The sequence below is a fragment of the Pan paniscus genome, chromosome 1 (genome assembly GCF_029289425.2).
Source record: "Pan paniscus chromosome 1, NHGRI_mPanPan1-v2.0_pri, whole genome shotgun sequence".
Lineage (NCBI taxonomy): Eukaryota > Metazoa > Chordata > Mammalia > Primates > Hominidae > Pan > Pan paniscus.
Genome location: NC_073249.2, coordinates 88,939,942 through 88,961,631, shown reverse-complemented (window position 1 = coordinate 88,961,631; position 21,690 = coordinate 88,939,942).

Here is a 21,690-nt window from a genome sequence, read left to right as displayed (position 1 = left end):
AAAAATAGAGGTCTCTAAGTTTACAGTTCACAATAGTAAATACATGTATATAAAGTTAACACCAAGGGCCCAAGATCTAGAGAAAAAAATTAAACATCCCCTCAGTTGTTCATTACTGTGTGTAACTAACCACCTGAAAACTTTATGGCTTAATAAAACAGTAACGTATTTGCAAAAAAAGAAAATATATACTTATACTACTTTCTTTAGTTGATTCTAAGACACTTTTTTTGTATTTTGACATCTTTAATATCATTATGCATCTCATCCTTAATGGTACATGATGCCATCTAATAGACTGGGAAAACAGTACATCCATTTTAGGGACATTACCCCTTCTAACCATCATCATCCAATCAGTGATTGCGTCCCATTGATTCTACCCCTACTTCCTCTTGAATCTGTTCCCCACACAACTTCCTCCAAACCCCACTGTCCTGGACATTTATTTAGTTCAGTCTGGTTCCTTGTAGCTGTAACTAATAGAAACCCCATCTCAAAGTGGCTTTTCTACAAAGTAAATCTATTACCTCATGAAACAGAAAATCGAGAGAGAGGGCAAGATCCAGCCTTGCTTGACAGCAGCTTCTCTTTATTTTATTTTATTTATTTATTTATGTTGAGACAGGGTCTCACTCTGTTGCCCAGGCTGGATGGAGTGCAGTGACACAATCTCAGCTTACTGCAGCCTCAACCTTCCAGGCTCAGGTGATCCTCCCACCTCAGCCTCCCAAGTACCTGGGAATACAGGCACACACCACCACACCCTGCTAACTTTTGTATTTTTGGTAGAGATGAGTTCTCACCATGTTGGCCAGGCTGGTCTCGAACTCCTAGGCACAAACAATCCTGCCTCAGCCTCCCAAAGTGCTGAGAGTATAGGTACGTATGTGACAGTATAGATGTGCATGAAGATAGAAGAGTGTGGAAGAAAGCCCCTCACCACCAACTCACTCCAGCCCCACAACTACATCTCCAGTGACTTGGAGAAGGTTTGCTGTAAAATTACACATACAGAGAAAGATATAAGACATTAAATGTGCAGTTTAATAAATTACAAGAGAGGCAAATACCTGTGTAATTATCATCCTAGCTAAGAAATGAAACTTTAGCAGCACCCAGAAGCTTCCCATATGCTGCTTCCAGATAACAGACCTCTCCCTTCCCAAAGGTAATTACTGGCCTGACTGTGATGGAAATCAGCACTTCCTTGTGCCCATACCACATAGTTCCAAATATTTTAGATTGATAAAATGTCTTGATATCCAGTAGAGCAAGGCTTCTCACTTTGCTTTTCTTTTTTGGTTATTCTTGGTCGTTTGCCTCTACACATACACACACACACACACACACACACACACACACACACACACACACACACATACATGCACACACCCTTTAGGATTTTATTGGAATTACATTGAATCTATAGATCATTTAGAAATAATTTACGTCTTTAAAATATTGAGTGTGGCCTGTTTCTTCATTTATTTGTGTTTTTATTGCTTTTTCATATCTTATAGCTTCCTTATAGGGATTTTGTGTATGATTTGCTATTTGTTCCTTAGTATTTGACTTTTTTTTTCTTTTTTTAGACAGGGTCTCACTCTGTCACCCAGGCAAGTGATTCTCCCACCTCAGCCTCCTAAGTAGCTGAGAACACAGGTAAATATCACCACGGCCAACTAATTGTTTTATTTTTTGTAGAGATGGGATCTCACTATGTTGCCCTAGCTGGTCTCAAACTCCTGGGCTCAAGCAATCCTCATACCCTTGGCCTTCCAAAGTGTTGGGATTACAGGCGTGAGCCACCATGCTGGCAGTGTTTGACATTTTTGATGCTATTATAAATGCCATATTTTTGAAATTTTATTTTCTAATTGTTTGATGCTTATATATAGAAATACAACTGATTTCAAAAATATATATATATATATATATATATCTCAATGACAGCACAGGAAAGACAAAGTCTCAAAATAAATATAATTTTTCAGCTTGAATAAATTTAGTTTTATGAAAAATAATATTTTTTCTTACTTTTCTCATTTTGCTACAAACCAATGAAAACACTCTTTTGGTGGGGGGTCATTCTAGAGTAGCACTGGCCCCCAGACTACATTTTGGAATCACTGATCCAGGACAAACTTCCTCTGATGCTTCAATACCTGCTTTGCCATTTCTGTCCCAGTGTCACTCCTCAATTTCCTGAGCATAAATGTCACTCATGCCTCTTCTCCCTCAATAATGGGATGGATCACTTCCTGCCCGGTGTTGCCACATCCCTTATGCCCATTATTATCTTAACACGATAACATGACCTTTTCACAGTTTACATGTTTCTCACAGCAGTTCTTAAGAAAAGGTTTATGAGGCACCATACTTGTTAAGCTAATACTTTATTTGTGGAGAGAAAATATTGAACTATATATTTTCAGATATATTAACAAAAGGAAATAGACTGTATCTAGGTCCAAGACAAATATTCGATTTTTTTTTTATTTTTTATTTTTGAGACATGGTCTTGCTCTGTCACCCAGGCTGGGGTGCAGTGGTACAATCATGGCTAATTGCAGCCTTGACCTCCTGGGCTCAAGCGATACTCCCACCTCTGCCTCCTGAGTAGCTGAGACTACAGGCACATGCCACCACACCCAGATAATTTTCTAATTTTTTGTAGAGATGGGGTCTCACTATGTTCCCCAGGCTGGTCTCTAACTCCTGGGCTCAAGTGATTCTCCCACCTCATTCTCCCAAAGTGCTGGGATTATAGGTGTGAACCACTGTGCCCAGTCCAAATAAAATTTATGCTTCTTATAAAACTATGTCTAACACTTTCATATCTCTGATATTGAGTGCATCCTTCATTCAATGGCATATCATAGTTTGTATTTCATCTTGAGTGGTACATAAAACAACAGTGCATTTTATACCTTAGATTTGGTGAAAAAATGCTAGCTCTGACATTAGCATAGAGTTGGTACTCTGGAATGAGAACTTCCTGCAAGCCCATAGGCTTGAGCTCCAATCCAAGATCATGTACTAGACATGTGACATTGGGCAAACCACTTCATCCCTCTGGACTTCAGTTTTCATGCAGTAAAATGTGAATAACAAGGCCAGGTGCGGTGGCTCATGTCTGTAATCCCAGCACTTTGGGAGGCGAAGGCAGGCAAGTCACTTGAGGTCAGGAGTTCGAGACCAGCCTGGCCAACATGGTGAAACCCCATCTCTACCAAATAATATAAAAAGTAGGTGGCTGTGGTGGTGCGCAACTGTAATTCCAGCTACTCGGGAGGCTGAGGCAGGAGAATTGCTTGAACCCAGGAAGTGGAGGTTAGAGTGAGCTGAGATCTTGCCACTGCGATCCAGCCTGGACAATGCAGCAAGATTCCATCTCAAAAAATAAAAATAAAAATGTGAGTAACGAGCTGTACCTCACAGGACTGTTGTGAGGAGTGAAATGACAAGAGCAAAATGAGAATGTACATGAATATGTGAAAGGTGTGATTATCATTAAGAAAGATTATCTCAAAAACCTGGATTTCTCTTTACTACCACTGCCATCAGCAGCTCACCTCAGCTGGGAAGCCCCAAACTCAATCAACAGGTGTGTATAGAACCCATATTTTATTCTTCATGGATTTTTTACTTTCCTATTTGGCCTGTGCAAAAGCCCCCTTGCTTTACATAAGCCCTTCTGCTACATACTAAGGTATACTTACACACTGCATTGCTTATGAGAGGATTCAGAAGATATTTATTGAAAGACAGAATGATAAAATGTTTACAACTCCAAGAATAGACCTGAAGTGGATCTATAACCAGGGTCTGCTAGAGACTAAATGATTAAATGAAAGTGTTTGGTATTCTAGAAGACTGCTAGAACCAAATTTAAAAAACAAAATCCCAACATGCTTTCATGTTGAAAGCCCTCAACAAACTAGGCATTGAAGGAACATATTGCAAAATAATAACAGCCATATATGACAAACCCACAGCCAACATCATATGGAATGGGCAAAAGCTGGAAGCATTTCCCTTGACAATCAGAACAAGACAAGGATGCCCCTCCCACCACTCCTATTCAACATAGTGCTGGAAGTCATAGCCAGAGCAATCAGGCAAGACAAAGAAATAAAAGGCATCCAAGTAGGAAAAGAGGAAGTCAAACTGTCTCTGCAAATGATATAATTCTATATCTAGAAAACCCCACAGTCTCTGCCCAAAATCTCCTAGATCTCATAAGCAACTCCAGCAGTTTCAAGGTTCAAAATAAATATACAAAAATCAGTAACGTTTCTATACATCAACAACGTCCAAGCTAAGTGCCAAATCAAGAATGCAATCCCATTCACAATAAACACAAAAAGAATAAAATACCTAAGAATATAGCTAACCAGGGAGGTGAAAGATCTCTACAATGAGAATTACAAAGCACTGCTCAAAGAAATCAGAGACAATACAAACAAATGGAAAAACATTCCATGCTCATGGATAAGAAGAATCAATATTGTTAAAATGGCCATACTGCCCAAAGCAATTTACACAATCAATGCTATTCCTATCAAACTACTGATGACATTCTTGGCCGAGTGCAGTGGCTCACGCCTATAATCCCAGGACTTTGGGAGGCTGAGGTGGGCAGATCACCTGAGGTCAGGAGTTTGAGACCAGCCTGGGCAACATGGTAAAACCCCGTCTCTACCAAAAATACAAAACTTAGCTGCGTATGGTGGCGCATGCCTGTAATCCCAGCTGCTCAAGAGACTGAGGTAGGAGGATCGCTTGAGCCCAGGAGATGGAGGTTGCAGTGAGTCAAGATCACACCACTGCACTCCAGCCTGGGCAACAGAGGTAGATTCTATCTCAAAAAAATTAATTAATTAATTTAATTTAATTCATATGGAACCAAAAAAGAGCCCAAATAACCAAAGCAATTCTAAGCAAAAAAACAAAAAAAACAAAAAAAAAAAACAAAAAAAAACAAAGCTGGAGGCCTCACATTACCAGACTGCAAACTATACTGAAATGCTACAGTAACCAAAACCACAGGGTACTGGTACAGAAACAGACACATAGACAAATGGAACAGAATTGAAAGCCCAGAAGTAAAGCCACACACCTACAACCATCTAATCTTTGACAAAGTTGGCAAAAATCAACAAAGGGTAAAGGACTCCCTATTCAATAAATGGTGCTGGGATAACTAGATAGCCATATGCAAAAGATTGAAACTGGATGCCTTTCTCACACCATATACAAAAGTCTACTCTTAAAGATGGATTAAAGATTAAATGTAAAACCCAAAACTATAAAAACCTTAGAAGAAAACCTAAGAAATACCATTCTGGACATAAGCCTTGGCAAAGATTTCATGATGAAGACACCAAAAGCAATTGCAACAAAAACAAAAATTGACAAATGGGACCTAATTACAGTATTTAATAAACAGCTTCTGCCCAGCAAAAGAAACTATCAACAGAGTAAATAGACAACCCACAGAATTGGAGAAGATACTTGCAAGCTATGTATCTGACAGGGGTCTAATATCCAGAATCTCTAAGGAACATAAACAAATTTACAAGAAAAAAAAACCCTATTAAAAAGTGGGCAAAGGATATAAGCAGGCACTTTTCAAAAGAAGACATACATGTGGTCAACAAACATATGAAAAAGTGCTCAATATCACTAATCATTAAAGAAATGCAAATCAAAACTACGATGAGATACCATCTCACACCAGTCGGAATGAAGTCAAAAAATAATAGATGTGGTTGGGATTGTGGAGAAAAGGGAATGCTTATACGCTGCTGGTAGGAATGTAAATTAGTTCAGCCACTGTGGAAAGTGATTCGGCAATTTCTCAAAGAACTTAAAACTATCATTAGACCCAGCAATCCTATTATTGGGTACACAGCCAAAGGAAAATCCATGGTGCTACTAAAGACACATGCACACGTATGTTTATTGCAGCACTATTCACAATAGCAAAGACATAGAATTAACCTGAATGCCCATCAACAGTAGACCGGATAAAGAAAATGTGGCCCATACATACCATGGAATACTATGCAGCCTATAAAAAGGAACAAGATCCTTTGCAGCAACATAAATGGAACTGGAGGCCATTATCCTAAGCAAACTACGCTGGAACAGAAAACCAAATACCACATTTTCTCACTTATAAATGGGAGCTAAACATTAAGTATACATGGACACAAAGAAAGGAACAGATGCCAGGGCCTACTGGAGGGTGGAGGGTGGGAGAAGGGCAAGGATCAAAAAACTACCTATCTGGTACTTACTTATTACCTGGGTAATGAAATAATCTATACACCAAACCCCCACAACATGCAACTTGCCTACACATGAAATCTGCGCATGTACCCCTGAACCTAAAATAGAAATTAAAAAATAAAAATAAAAATAAAAACTAAAATTGGCTGAAAAAAAATAAAAATTAATTAATTAAATTAAAAATAAAAATTTCATTACTTCAGGATTTTTTTTTTTTTTTTTTTGAGACAGAGTTTTGCTCTGAGGCCCAGGATGGAGTGCAGTGGAGTGATCTCGGCTCACTGCAAGCTCCACCTCCTGGGTTCACACCATTCTCCTGCCTCAGCCTCCCAAGTACCTGGGAATACAGGTGCCCACCACCACACCCGGCTAATTTTTTGTATTTTTAGTAGAGACGGGGTTTCACCGTGTTAGCCAGGATGGTCTCGATCTCCTACTTCAGCATTTTTTAATTTTGTAATCCACATCACTTACAAGTTGAGACATTTCAAGTGGGTTATATGCTCCATTACAGTTTCACTTTGAATGAAGGGGCTCTCCCTTGGAAAGCAAGCATTCTGGCTACATCTGTCCCCTGTTCAAAATCCTCTCAGGGCATCTTCCTGTTTTAATTCCCAATTAATGGTAGAATAGTGAGATGGCACATGTTCTATGTTCACTATTCATTTGCAGTTTTCCCAGAGCCACAGATCCTTTATCTGGAGATACTATTAATTAGAAGAATCACTTTCTTCATGGAAAAGCCTGCACCCTTCTCTTTTGCGGGCTGAGTAGAGTGGACCTTTGTGCCTTTTCTGGCTACCCCACACCAGAACACCATTCTTCTTTTGGAGGAATCTCTCTCAAGCCCTGTATCATGTAAGACTTGGAGGGAGGCAGAGCCCCACATCTAGCTAAGGAAGCTGAAAGTCCTGATTCTCCTTCGTACCCCTCTGGACAGTCCATGATGCAGGCTGATGACCTAGGCTTTGTCAGTTGGTGTTGCAGCCCAGAATTCTAAATCTTGAGACAGAGAAGCAAAGTCAGAGAGTCAGTTTGGTAATGACCACAGTAGTGGCAGCATCAGCAGCCCAGAGCAGCCTCAGAGAGCCTGACAGACACGGAGCCAGCAGCAGCATCCTGACAAGACTGGAGCTGTGACCAACCACAGTTGTGTTCCCTGAAGTTCTCCCTCCTTTGAGTTCCAGCCCATTTTCCAAGCCTAGGATGCCATGCCAGCCTTCCCACTTTCCACTGATTCTAGAATAGTTCTGAGATTCTAAAATAAATTCCTTTCTGCCTCAGTGAAGTGTGTGTGTGTGTGTGTGTGTGAGAGAGAGAGAGAGAGACCTAAAATTCCTGACCACAAGAAAAAATAATCTCAAAGGAACCCCATATTGACAATATTTCCAGTCAAAATTTTATGAAAAACTAGACAAAAGTATGAAGCAATTGTACTTTGTTATACATCTTAATCTTCTGCCAAAGTGAATATCATTATTTTGTTGTTGTTGTTCTTGAGACAGAGCCTCACTCTGTTGCCCAGGCTGGAGTGCAGTAGTGCGATCACGGTTCACTGCAGCCTCAACCTCCTGGGCTCAAGCGATCCTCTCACCTCAACCTTCCAAGTAGCTGGGACTACAGGCACATACCACCACACCTGGCTAGTGTTTTTAGGTTTTTGTAGAGATGAGGTCTCACTATATTGCCCAGGCTTGTCTCGAACTCCTGGGCTCAAGCAATCCTCCCACTTGATCCCCGAAAGTGCTAGGATTACAGATATGAGCCACCACACCAGCCAATATCATAATTGTATTCTTATTTCTTATTTTAGAAAAAGAAGAAATACAGTCATTTCCTCTTATCTTCAGGGTATATGTTCCAAGACCCCAATGGATACCCAAAACCAATGATAGTACCAACCCTATATGTAGTGTGTTTTTCCTATACACACGTACCAGTGATAAAGTTTAATTTATAAATTAGGCACAGAGGCCAGGCACAGTAGCTCTACACCTGAAATCCCAGCACTTTGAGAGGCCAAGGCGGGCAGATTGCTTGAGCCCAGGAGCTCAAGACCAACCTGAGCAACACAGCCAGAACTCGTTGCTACAAAAACTAAACAAAATTAGCCTGACATGCTGGCTTGCACCTGCAGTCCCAGCTACTCAGGAGGCTGAGGCAGGAGGATTGCCTGAGCCCAGTAGGTAAAGGTTGCAGTGAGCCGAAATCACACCACTGCACTTCAGCCAGGACAACAGAGCGAGACTCTGTATCAAAAAAGTAATAAAAATAAAAATAAATTAGGCACAGTAAGAGATTATTAGCAAAAACTAATAATAAAATAGAACAATTATACCAATATATTGTAACAAAAGTTATATAAATGTGGTTTCTCTCTCTCTCTCTCTCTCTCAAATTACCTTATTGCACTGTGCTCACCTATTTTCGGACTATGGTTGACCTCAGGTAATTGCAATTGTAGAAAACAAGGCCAGGCATGGTGGCTCACGCCTATAATCCCAGCATTCTGGGAAGCCAAGAGTGGCAGATCACTTGAGGTCAGGAGTTCAAGATCAGCCTGGCCAACATGGTGAAAGCCCATCTCTACCAGAAATACAAAAATTAGCTGGGGATTGTGGTGGTTGCCTGTAGTCCCAGCTACTTGGGAGGCTGAGGCAGGAGAATGACTTGAGCCCAAGAGGCGGAGGTTTCAGTGAGCCGAGATCATACCATTGCACTCCAGTCTGGGGAACAGAGCGAGACTCCGTCTCAAAAAAAAAAAAAAAACAAGAAAAGAAAGAAATTATAGAAAACAAAACTGTAAGTAAGGAGGTACTATTTGTATAAACAAACCTGTGGATGCACAAAAAGTTGCTGATGATGCTCAAATGACATTGCTAAGTCAATCTTTTTGTGCTACTGACACCATTGTCAGGGAGAACAGCTTTAAAAAAAGAAAATCAAAGAAGAATTTGAAACTCCAGTTACTGTCCCAAGACTTCTCTGTATAATGCACACACCTTTTCTCCTGAAGCAGGCTGCCCTCTTTCTTCCAGTATAGAGCATGTGCTAGGTAAGGTCCTATATCAATTACCAGGGGTGGGACAAGCCAACATTGTCTGTCCCCTAGATGCTCTGAGAAGGACAAAACAGCAGCAACATATATTCCTGCCAGAGATGTTTAGCCTGGAACTAATAACCTGAAGGAAGCAGCCAGACAAACCCAAATTAAGGAACATTCTGCAAAATAGTTGACCCCCTGGATCCTTCAAAAATGATAATATCATTAAAGATCAAAAATAACTCAGTTACTAGTCTAGATTAAAGGAGCCTAGGTACACATGACAAATAAGTGCAGTGCATAATCCCTTGTCGGATTCTGGATCAAACAAAAAGCTATAAAGAACATTATTGGAATAATTAGTGAAATTTAATATGAGCTACTGTTAAGCACTAGTATTTTATTAATGTAAAATGCCCTTAGTTATATTTGCATTGTGTAGGAGATTAATATTGAAATAATTAAAGGTAAAGTATCATAGGGCAGGCACAGTGGCTCACACCTGTAATCCCAACACTTTGGGAAGCCAAGGTGGGCGGATCACCTGAGGTCAGGAATTCGAGACCAGCCTGGCCAATATGGTGAAACCCTGTCTCTACTAAAATTACAAAAAATTAGTCAAGCATGGTGGCAGGTGTCTGTAATCCCAGCTACTTGGGAGACTGAAGTGGAAGAATTGCTTGAACTCGCGAGGCAGAGTTACAGTGAGCCAAGATGGTGCCACTGCACTCCAGCCTGGGCAACAAAGCAAGACTCCGTCTCAGAAAAAAAAAAAAAGTGTCACACTTGCAACTCATTTCTAAATTCTTCAACAAACCATAGTGAGAGAGAAAACAAATGTAGCAAAATGTCTAGATGAAGGAGTTCATTGCCAATCTTTTGCACCTTGTTTCATATTTCTGCTCTTAACAAATTACCAGAACAACACAAATTTATTGTCTTAAAGTTTCAGAAGTCAGAAATTCAAAATGAGCCTTTTGGAGCTGAAAGGTGTTGGCAGAGCTGTGTTTCTTCTCAGGGCTCAGGGAAGAATGTTTCCTTTTCCAGATTCAAACACCACCCATACTCCTTAGCTCGTGGCTCCTTCCTCTATCTTCAGAACACATCACTCTAACCTCTGCTCTGATCATCGCATTTCCTTTTCTGTACCCTCTGCTTGCCTTCTGTACCCTTGTCTGACCCTTTACCTGCCTTTAAAGGACTCATGTGATTATATTGGGCCCAACTGGATAATCCAGGACACTCCTCTCATCTCAAAATCCTTAACTTAATCACATCTGCAAAGTCCCTTTTGCCATCTAAGATAACATATCCACAGGTTCCAGAAATTAGAATGTGGACATCTTTGGGGGACCATTATTCTGCCTTCCATACCCTTTACTGTAGATTTGAACATTTTCAAAATAAAGAGGAAGAAAAATAAGGAAAATGTCTAGAAAATTAGAGCAATCAAAATGAATGTAGGCCTGTAACTCTTTGTGAAGCTTTGCGAAGGCCCTTCTCAGGAGCTAACCTTGGAGTCCAGGAAGCCTCGCAGGGGAACCAAAGGCTAAACAGAGGTTCACAGAGGACTCCTGAAATCAGGAATACATCCTCCAGTCATGCAGTCCAGCACGGTTAATGAAAGAAAAAGCACAACTCTTCCTTCAAAAGCCCACTGCTGAGCCAGGTATGGTGGCTCAGAACTGTAATCCCAGCTACTCTGAAGGCTGAGGTGGGAAGATTGCTTGAGCCCAGGAGTTTGAGTCAACCTGGGCAAAATAGCAAGACCCCATCTCAATTTTTTTAATAAAATTGAAAAAACCTTTTTTTGAGATGGAGTCTCACTCTGCTGCCCAGGCTGAAGTGCAGTGATGCGATATCAGCTCTCTGCAACCTGCACCTCCCAGGTTCAAGTGATTCTCCTGCCTCAGTCTCCCAAGCAGCTGAGATTACAGGTGCGCACCACCACACCCAGTTAATTTTTGTATTTTTTTTAGTAGAGATGGGGATTCACCATGTTGGCCAGGCTGGTCTTGAACACCTGACCTCAGGTGATCCACCCGCTTCAGCCTCCCAAAGTGCTGGGATTACAGGTGTGAGCCCGTGGAGAAAAGAAAGAGAGATCAGATTGTTACTGTGTCTGTGTAGAAAGAAGTAGACATAAGAGACTCCATTTTGTTCTGTACTAAGAAAAATTATTCTGCCTTAAAATGCTGTTAATCTGTAACCTTACCCCCAAGCCTGTGCTCCCTGAAACATGTGCTTTGTCAACTCAAGGTTAAATGTATTAAGGGCGGTGCAAGATGTGCTTTGTTAAACAGATGCTTGAAGGCAGCATGCTCGTTAAGAGTCATCACCACTCCCTAATCTCAAGTACCCAAGGACACAAACACTGCGGAAGGCCGCAAGGGCCTCTGCCTAGGAAAGCCAGGTATTGTCCAAAGTTTCTCCCCATGTGATAGTCTGAAATATGGCCTCGTAAGAAAGGAAAGACCTGACCGTCCCCTGCCTGACACCCGTAAAGGGTCTGTGCTGAGGAGGATTAGTAAAAGAGGAAAGAACGCCTCCTTGCAGTTGAGACAAGAGGAAGGCATCTGTCTCCTGCCTGTCCCTAGGCAATGGAATGTCTCGGTGTAAAACCCTATTGTATATTCCATCTACTAAGATAAAGGAAAACCACCTTAAGGCTGGAGGTAGGACATGCAGGCAGCAATACTGCTCTTTAAGGCATTGAGATGTTTATGTGTATACATATCTAAAGCACAACACTTAATTCTTTACCTTCTCTATGATGCAGAGACCTTGTTCACGTGTTTATCTGCTGACCTGCTCTCCACTATTATCCTGTGACCCTGCCACATCCCCCTCTCCGAGAAACACCCAAGAATGATGAATAAATACTAAAGGAACTCAGAAGCTGGCAGGATCCTCCGTAATGCTGAACACCAGTCCCCTAGGCCCCCTTTTTCCTTTCTCTATACTTTGTCTCTGTGTCTCCTTCTTTTCAAAGTCTCTCATTCCACCTAACGAGAAACACCCACAGGTGTGGAGAGGCAACCCACCCCTTCATGAGCCACTGTGCCCAGCCTGAATTAAATTTTTTAAAGTTTAATTGAGCAATGGACAGTTCCCGAAACTGGCAGCCCCCCAAGCCAGAGTAGGTTCAGAGACTCCAGCGCAGCCACGTGGTGGAAGATTTACTGACGGAAAAGGAACGTGACATACAGAAAATGGAATTGAGGTACAGAAACAGCTGCATTGGTTATAGCTTGGCGTTTGCCTTATTTGAACACGGTTTGAACATTTAGCCACATTTGGTGGTCAAAATTTGGTGATTGGCACAAGAGTAGACCACAGTTTGTTCACATTTCCACTTAGGCTATAGTTCATGATGAAACCTTTAAGCCAAACTGAAAATATGTAACGAAGCCACTTTAGGCTAAACTTGATTTAACAATTCCCCCCTTTTGGTCATCCTCTCAATTTTGAGAATTTACTGAAACTTTAGTCATTGATGTCACAATCACCGTCGTAAAAGTACTTATTTGGTCTTGAAACCCACTGGGAAATGGTAGAACAGTGGGTTTTTGCAAGGTGAGAACAAGGACTTTGGGTTGTTTTTTTAAGGGTAGAGGGTACTTCCTTATGCTGGGACGTCCTGTTTACAGGAGAAAAAACAAAACCTGGTCTGTTCTAGGATCTATGTGTTTCCTTAAAATCTTAATTTGATTATGTCACATTTAGAACAAGTGACTCCATTTTGGTTTGGTCTGTTCTGTTTGGGCCTAGTGCATGAGCTCAGTCCAAAACAATGGCCTTCCATAATTTTGTTTAAAAATTTCCCCATTTGGTCCTCACTTAGGTGAGATGGTGACCAAAACTTAGTCTAACTCTCAGTTGCCATCATTTTGGATTCCAGTACCAGCATGTCATTCACAGGTTACAGTGCCCTCATGGTCACACATTTCTTTTCTTTTCTTTTTTTTTTTTTTTTTTAGACAGGGTCTTACTCTGTCACCTAGGCTGGAGTGCAGTGGAGCAATCTCGGCTCATTTCAACCTCCACCTCCTGGGCTCAAGTGATCCTCCCACTTCTGCCTCCTGAGTAGCTGGCACTACAGATGTGCACCACCATACCCAGCTAATTTTTGTACTTTTTGTAGAGACGGGGTTTCGCCATGTTGCCCAGGCTGGTCTTGAACTCCTAGACTCAAGGCATCTGCCCGCCTTGGCCTCCAAAAGTGCTGGGATTACAAGTATGAGCCACCATGCCTGGCCTATGGTCACACATTTCTTTCAGCCCTTGTCATTCCAGTTGAAGCAAGACCATTTGACATTTTAGTGATGGCTGCATGCAAACATTTAAAACTTTTGAGAGAATACAGCGCACCAAGGAGACTACTATTATGACAATCATGAGGATAATACCAAGAGTTTGGCATATATTCTTTACTCAGGGTCCCCATAAACCAACTCCTAAAATCAAATAGATTTAAAAAAACGAGCTAGATATACAGTCTACTTGCTTAACCAAGCAGTCTCTTCATTAATCCCCTACAACTGAATCGCTGTCATACCCAAGACAAGATATTTCTCATTAGGCTACAAAGTGTCAGCAGTTGCACAGGTATTTCTCTGTTTAGCCAGTAAGTAATCTAAAGCAATTCTATTATTTAGCATAACTTTCACGAATAATTTAAAGTCTGTTGTGTAATCATATCTGTTACAGTAGAATCTGCTGTAGAGCCTATCATGAGGGATACATTTCTAATCAATGCCTCTTTTACTCCAAACCATGGAAAAATGGACCTAACGAATGATGCCCTTCTAGAAGAGTGAAGACCTCCTGGCAATGTTCTCTTTAAGCCATCATGTAAGTTAAGAGGGGTGAACCAATGTTCTGTTTCTGAATGATTATGAAGTAACATATGTACCATTAAAATTTCTCACCTACATTGAGCCTTCATCTCCCATCTATCAAGGTATAATATCATCCATGTATAAGGCTCACTACAAAATCCTTCACAGATAAAAGTATACTAACAGATCCTCTTTTTTTTGTTGGGGAGGGGGACAGAGTCTTGCTCTGTCACCATTCCAGACTGGAACCCAATGGCATGATCTCAGCTCACTACAACCTCTGCCTCCCAGGTTCAAGTGATTCTCCTGCCTCAGCCTCCTGAGTAGCTGCAACTACAGGCATGTGTCACCACACCTGGCTAGTTTTTGTATTTTTAGTAGAGATGGGGTTTCACCATGTTGGTAAGGCTAGTCTTGAACTCCTGACCTCAAGTGATCTGCCCTCCTTGGCCTCCCAAAGTGCTGGGATTACAGGCATGAGCCACCATGCCCAGCCGCTCTTTTCATTTCTGTTGTTCATAGAGGCATAAGCAAGGAAAAAAATATTCAAAGAGTCTCATGATAGTAGAGACGTCTGGATCCATGGCCTTAGGAAAAAGCTGTTCACATCAAGGATGTCATCTTCTTCTGGGGAGAAACTTCCCTGATTGGCTTTACCTTAAGTGTTCCAATGGCTCTACAAGAGTGTGGAGGGACCTGTCTCAGTTGTGAGATTGTGAACCTGAGATTCGAAGTCCCAAAGTTTTGCTGCAGTGTGGATGACAAGGGCAGTCTTTCTCTGATATTCTCAGAAGATCCAATCTTTGGGTTTTAGATTGTGAAGGGGTTGATTGTCCTCATAAAAAGCTTTCTTTACCTGTGGCATAATAATCTACTGTTATAACATCAGCCCTCTTCCATGGGAAAGCTCTTATACAACCAGGAAACATGTGTTGAAAATGACAATTGAATGAATTCTCTCTATAAATGTTTAAATGGCCCATCAGGTTGCAGAATGTACTTGAAGTTTTGATTGTCTTCCTGGGATGTGGGTTTGACAAACCAAACATTGGTCATAAACTATTTTAGCAATTTAGAAGTCACCACACCAATATGTATTTAATTTGGATCATTTTATCTTTTCCATAATGAGTCATAGAATGAAGAGCTTTTAATAACAAAAGCTTTAAGGACTCAGAAAGGACAAGGCAGACGTCCCAGTTCTCCATGAGTCCATGCTTAACTGGACTTATATCTTCTTGAATACTAGTTGTTTCTCCAATTTAGGGACATAGCACTGATAACTGATGGGTTATCATAAGTAATTTGACTTAGACCATGGAATTCATTCAAATTGTATATTTAAACAATTTCAGTATTGGCTGATCCAGCATGAAAATCTGACAAAGTATTCTCTTGGTTTTCAAATAATTTTTGTTCTACTTGGATTAGCAGTTTTATAAACCAGTCAGTCTTTTTATTAAATTTCCAGGAATTCTTATTCAGTCCAAATGATATGATTCTAAAGTCATCAGAAACCTGAATTCAAAAGTGCTTTTCAGGGTCCTTTTCATCCTAAAAGACACTATATTCTAGGATTTTGCCTGCTTATGAAGCTTTCAGAAACTGCATCAGAATTAAGTAATTAACTATGGAAATTACTTTAAATTGTCATAAAGACAAAATTGACAAGGAAATTTCTGTGGCCTACAATATCTTAATATAATAACCATAATTATTATTGATAGCATATACTCAGACATATTAGAATTTTAGAAATCCCGTATGATTTGGGAACATGTATTAATAAATTCACTAAAATATAAGCTGAAGAAAGATAGACATTATTTCTTGTTTTAACAATGCTTCCCATGTAACTTGTCAAATAATTCTGTTTTCCTCTTTTTTGGATGCTTCAGGGGTACTCTGTAGCATCCCAAAGTTAGAGGTTAAAAAAGACTTAATTTTGAAGCTAAAATTTGATTTTGGGAAGCCTGTCAAACATGTTAAAGTTTTAAAAGACTTAATGTTATAAAATAGAATTACAGGTCTGCATTTGCCCATTTTCACACTGCTGATAAAGACATACCCGACACTGGGCAATTTACAGAGGAAAGAGGGTTAATGGAGAACTCACAGTTCCAAGTGGCTGAGGAAGCCTCACAATCATGGCAGAAGGCAAAGAGGAGCAAGTCATATTTTACATGGGTGGCAGCAGGCAAAGACAGAGAACTTGTGCAGGCTAGCTCCCATTTTTTTTTGTTTTGTTTTGTTTTGGGGTTTTTTTGTTGTTGTTGTTGTTGGTTTGTTTTTTGTGTGGTTTTTGTTTTGTTTTGTTTTGTTTTTGAGACAGAGTCTTGCTCTCTTGCCCAGGCTAGAGTGCAGTGGCACAATCTCAGCTCACTGCAACCTCCGCCTCCCAGGTTCAAGTGATTTTCCTGCCTCAGCCTCCCGAGTAGCTGGGGTTACAGGTGCCCTCCACTGCACCCGTCCAATTTTTGTATTTTTAGTAGAGATGGGGTTTTACCATCTTGGCTAGGCTGGTCTCATACTCCTGACCTCATCATCCACCCACCTCAGTCTCCCAAAATGCTGGGATTAAACTTCCATTTTTAAAGCCAACAGATGTCATGAGACTTATTCACTACCACAAGAACAGCACAGAAAAGAGCAACCCCCATGATTCAATTACCTCCTGTCAAGTCCCTCCCACCACACGTGGGAATTATGGGAGCCACAAGATGAGATTTGGGTGGGGACACAGAACCAAACCATATCAAGCTCACTATAAGTCATTCATTTAGCCAAAATGATAACTCAACAATTTTTAAAAGGCAAAAACCTCTACTCATTGACAGAGGGAAGACTTAGTTTCCCAAACTCTGTCTGTTGTCTTTCCCTTCCCTTTCCTATAGTTTATTCAAAAGACAAACAAAAATCTTTCATAGCCAGCCGTGGTGTCTCATTCCTGTAATCCCAGCAATTTGGGAGGCTGAGGTGGGTGGATTGCCTGAGCTAAGGAGTTCAAGACCAGCCTAGGCAACATGGTGAAACCCCATCTGTACTAAGATACAAAAATTAGCTGAATGTGCACACACCTGTAATCCCAGCTTCTCGGGAGGCTGAGGCAGGATAATTGCTTGAACCTGGGAGGCAGAGATTGCAGTGAGCCAAGATTGTGCCACTGCACTCCAGCCTGGGTGACAAAGAAAGACTCCATCTCCAAAAAAAAAAAAAAAAAACCTTCATTATTCTTTCATATACATAAATATCTTACTCAAGAGAAAGCCAAGTTTCTTTTCTTTCTTTAATTTTTTATTTTAAATTCTGGGATACATGTGTTGAACATGCAGATTTGTTACATAGGTATACATGTGCCATGGTGGTTTGCTTCACCTATCAACCCGTCATGTAGGTTTTAAGCCATGCATGCATTAGGTATTTGTCCTAATGTTCTCCCTCCCCTTTTCCCCCACCCACCAACAGACCCAGTGTGTGATGTTCCCCTCTCTGTGTCCATGTGTTCTCATTGTTCAGCTCCCACTTATGAGTAAGAACATGCAGTGTTTTGTTTTCTGTTCCTCGTTAGTTTGCTGAGGATGATGGTTTCCAGCTTCATCCATGTCCCTGCAAAAGATACAAGCTCATTCTTTTTTGTGGCTGCATAGTATTCCATGGTGTATATGTGCCACATTTTCTTTATCTAGTCTATCATTGATGGGCATTTGGGTTAGTTCTAAGTCTTTGCTATTGTAAACAGTGCTGCAATAAACATAAGTGTGCATGTGTGAGAAAGCCAAATTTCACCCTTGCATTTGTGTACTATTAATGTCAACATCAATTTTTAATAAAACCTTATAGGCAAATCTATCTAATCCTAATCAGTTTCACCATAAGGTAAGAGTCTCATAAGCCTCTTAAAACCCTTTACAAATTTTTGTTAAAGAGCAGATCAGTTCTCTAAGAAAACCCTGTTGTGCTTATTCCAATGTTCAATTTATGGAAAAATCAAATAATACCCCTTTAAATTTAGCTGATATGTTCCCACACAGAATTTCTTTTACAATATTAATGTTCTATAAACCTTCCACAACTTGCTCAAACTTTCAGCCTTATCCTATCTAACTTAAAACAATCCTTTAATCCTTTAATTTAGGCACACACAAAAACCCACATTCCTTTGCCTTCTTATAATCTTTTGCCAAAATCACATTTTGCTTTCCTCACACACCTTGCATTTAAAACTGTTTTTTCAGTAGTCTCAATTACATGGTACAATGTTAACTCTTAGCAATTTTTATTTTTGATGAAAAACCTGGTAAGTGATTTTAATTATGTACTAGGTGTGGAGCCTAGGACACCAGAAAGAAATGCAGATAAAGTCTGATTTATTCCAGCATAGCCAGGAGGCATGGCTAACTCCACATGTCCCCAGGGCTTACCTAGAATGTAATGGCTCCAAAACAAGTAAGTTGAACAATTTTCGAAAGACAAAGCAGTTTATTACCTTAAAGCATTTAGCAAACCTAATATCTGACATGCCTAGTTTAGACCAAATAGCTTCATTTTACCAATAATCTTTAAAACTCTTCATTTCTCAAAGTCACATTAACTAAAAGGCATTAATTACAGTTTTTATTTTTGATATGGTTCAGCTGTGTCCCCACCCAAATCTCATCTTGAATTGTAGCTCCCATAATTCCCATGTGCTGTGGGAGGGACTAGGTGGGAAATAATTGAATCACAGAGGTGGTTTCCCCCATAATGTTCTCATGGTAGTGAATATATCTCATGAGATCTGATGGTTTTATGAGGGAAAACCCCTTTGATTTTGTCCTTGTCCACCACCATGTAAGACATGCCTTTCACCTTCTGCCATGATTATGAGGCCTCCCCAGCCATGCGGAACTGTGAGTCCATTAAACCTCTTTTTCTTTACAAATTACCCAGTCTTGGGTATGTCTTTATCAGCAATGTAAAAGCGAACTAATACAGTAAATTGGACCAGGAGTGGGCACTGCTGTAAAGATACCCAAAAATATGGAAATGACTTTGGAACTGGATAGCAGGCAGAGGTTGGAACAGTTTGGAGGGCTCAGAAGAAGACAGGAAAATGTGAGAAAGTTTGGAACTTCCTAGAGACTTGTTGAATGGCTTTGACCAAAATGCTGATAATGACATGCATGCACAGTGAAACCCAGGCTGAGGTGATCTCAGATGGAGATGAGGAACTTGTTGGCAACTAGAGTAAAGGTGACTCTTGTTATGTTTAGCAAAGAGACTGGCAGCATTTTGTCCCTGCCCTACAGATTTGTGGAACTTTGAACTTGAGGGAGATGATTTAGGGTATCTGGTGGAAGAAATTTCTAAGCAGTGAAGCATTCAAGAAGTAACTTGGGTGCTGTTAAAAGCATTCAATTTTAAAAGGGAAACAGAGCCTAAAAGTTCAGAAAATTTGCAGCCCAATGATGTAATGGAAAAGAAAAACCTGGCCAGGCATGATGGCTCATGCCTGTAATCCTAATACTTTGGGAGGCTGAGGTGGACTGATTGCCTGAGCTCAGGAGTTTGAGACCAGCCTGGGCAACACGGTGAAACCTCATCTCTACTAAAATACAAAACAAATTAGCCAGTTGTGGCGGCATGCACCTGCAGTCCCAGCTACTTGGGGGGCTGAGGCAGGAGAATTGCTTGAATCCAGGAGGCAGAGGTTGCAGTGAGCCAAGATTGTGCCACTGCACTCCAGCCTGGGTGAGAAGAGTGAGAATCCATCTCAAAAAAAAAAGGAAAGAAAAACCCATTTTCTGAGGAGAAATTCAAGTCAGCTGCAGAAATTGGCCTAAGTAATCAGGAGCCAAATGTTAATCACCAAGACAATCGGGAAAATGTCTCCAGGGCATGTCAGAGGCCTTGAAGAAGCCCCTCCCATCACAGGCCCTAAGGCCTAGGAGGAAACAATGGTTTGTGGGCAGGACACAGGGGCCCCATGCTCTGTGCAGTCTAGGGACTTGGTGCCCTGCATCCCAGCCACTCTAGCCATGGTTAAAGGTGCCAAGGTACAGCTCAGGCCATGGTTTCAGAGGGTGCAAGCCTCAATCCTTGGCAACTTCCATGTGGTGTTGAGCCTGCAGGTGCACAGAAGTCAAGAACTGAGGTTTGGGAACCTCCATCTAGATTTCAGAGGATGTAAAAAAACACCTGGATGTTCAGGCAAAAGTTTGCTGCCAGGGTGGGGTCCTTATGGAGCATCTCTGCTAGGGAAGGGAAATGTGGGGTTGAAGCCCCCACACAGAGTCCCCACTGTGGCACTGCCTCGTGGAGCTGTGAGAAGACAGCCACCATCCTCCAGACCCCAGAATGGTAGATCCACCAACAGCTTTCACCATCCACCTGGAAAAGCCAAAGGCACTCAACACCAGCCTGTGAAAACAGCCAGGAAGTGGGCTGTACCCTGTAAATCCACAAGGGCATAGCTGCCCAAGACCATAGGAACTCACCTCTTGCATCAGTGTGACCTGGATTTGAGACACAAAATCAAAGGAGATCATTTGGCGCTTTAAGATTTGACTGCCCTGCCAGATTTTGGAATTGCATGGGGCCTTCAGCCCCTTAGTTTTAGCCAATTTCTCCCATGTGGAATGGGTGTACTTATCCAATGCCTGTACCCCCATTGTAGCTAGGAAGTAACTAACTTGGTTTTGATTTTACTGGCTCATAGGTGGAAGGGACATGCCTTGTCTCAGATGAGACTTTGGGCTGTGGACTTTTGAGTTAATGCTGAAATGACTTAAGACTTTGGGGAACTGTTGGGAAGGCATGATTGGTTTTGAAATGTGATGACATGAGATTTGGGAGGGGCCAGAGGTGGAATGATATGGCTTGGCTGTGTCCCTACCCAAATCTCATTTGAATTGTAGCTCCCATAATTCACATGTATTGTGGGAGGGACTCAGTGGGAGATAATTGAATTACGGGGGCAGTTTCCCCCACACTGTTCTCATGGTAGTGAATATATCTCACAAGATCTGATGGTTGTATAACAGGAAACCCTATGACTTCATTCTAATTCTCTCTTGCCCACTACCATGTAAGATGTGCCTTTCACCTTCTGCCACGATTGTGAGGCCTCCCCAGCCATGTGAAACTGTGAGTCTTTTTCTTTATAATTTTTTTTTTGAGACAAAGTCTCATCTCTGTCACCCAGGCTGGAATGCAGTGGCACAATTATGGCTCACCTCCACCTCCTGGATTCAAGTAATTCTCCTGTCTCAGCCTCCTGAGTAGCTGGGATTACAGGCATGCACCACCATGCCCAGCTAATTTTTGTATTTTCAGAAGAGACGGAGCTTCACCATGTTGGCCAGGCTGGTTTCAAACTCCTGACCTCAGGTAATCCACCTGCCTCGGCCTCCCAAAGTGCTAGGATTACAGTCATGAGCCACCGTGCCTGGCCTTTCTTTATAAGTTATCCAGTCTCAGATATGTCTTTATCAGCAGCATGAAAATGAACTAAAACAATTTTTCTGA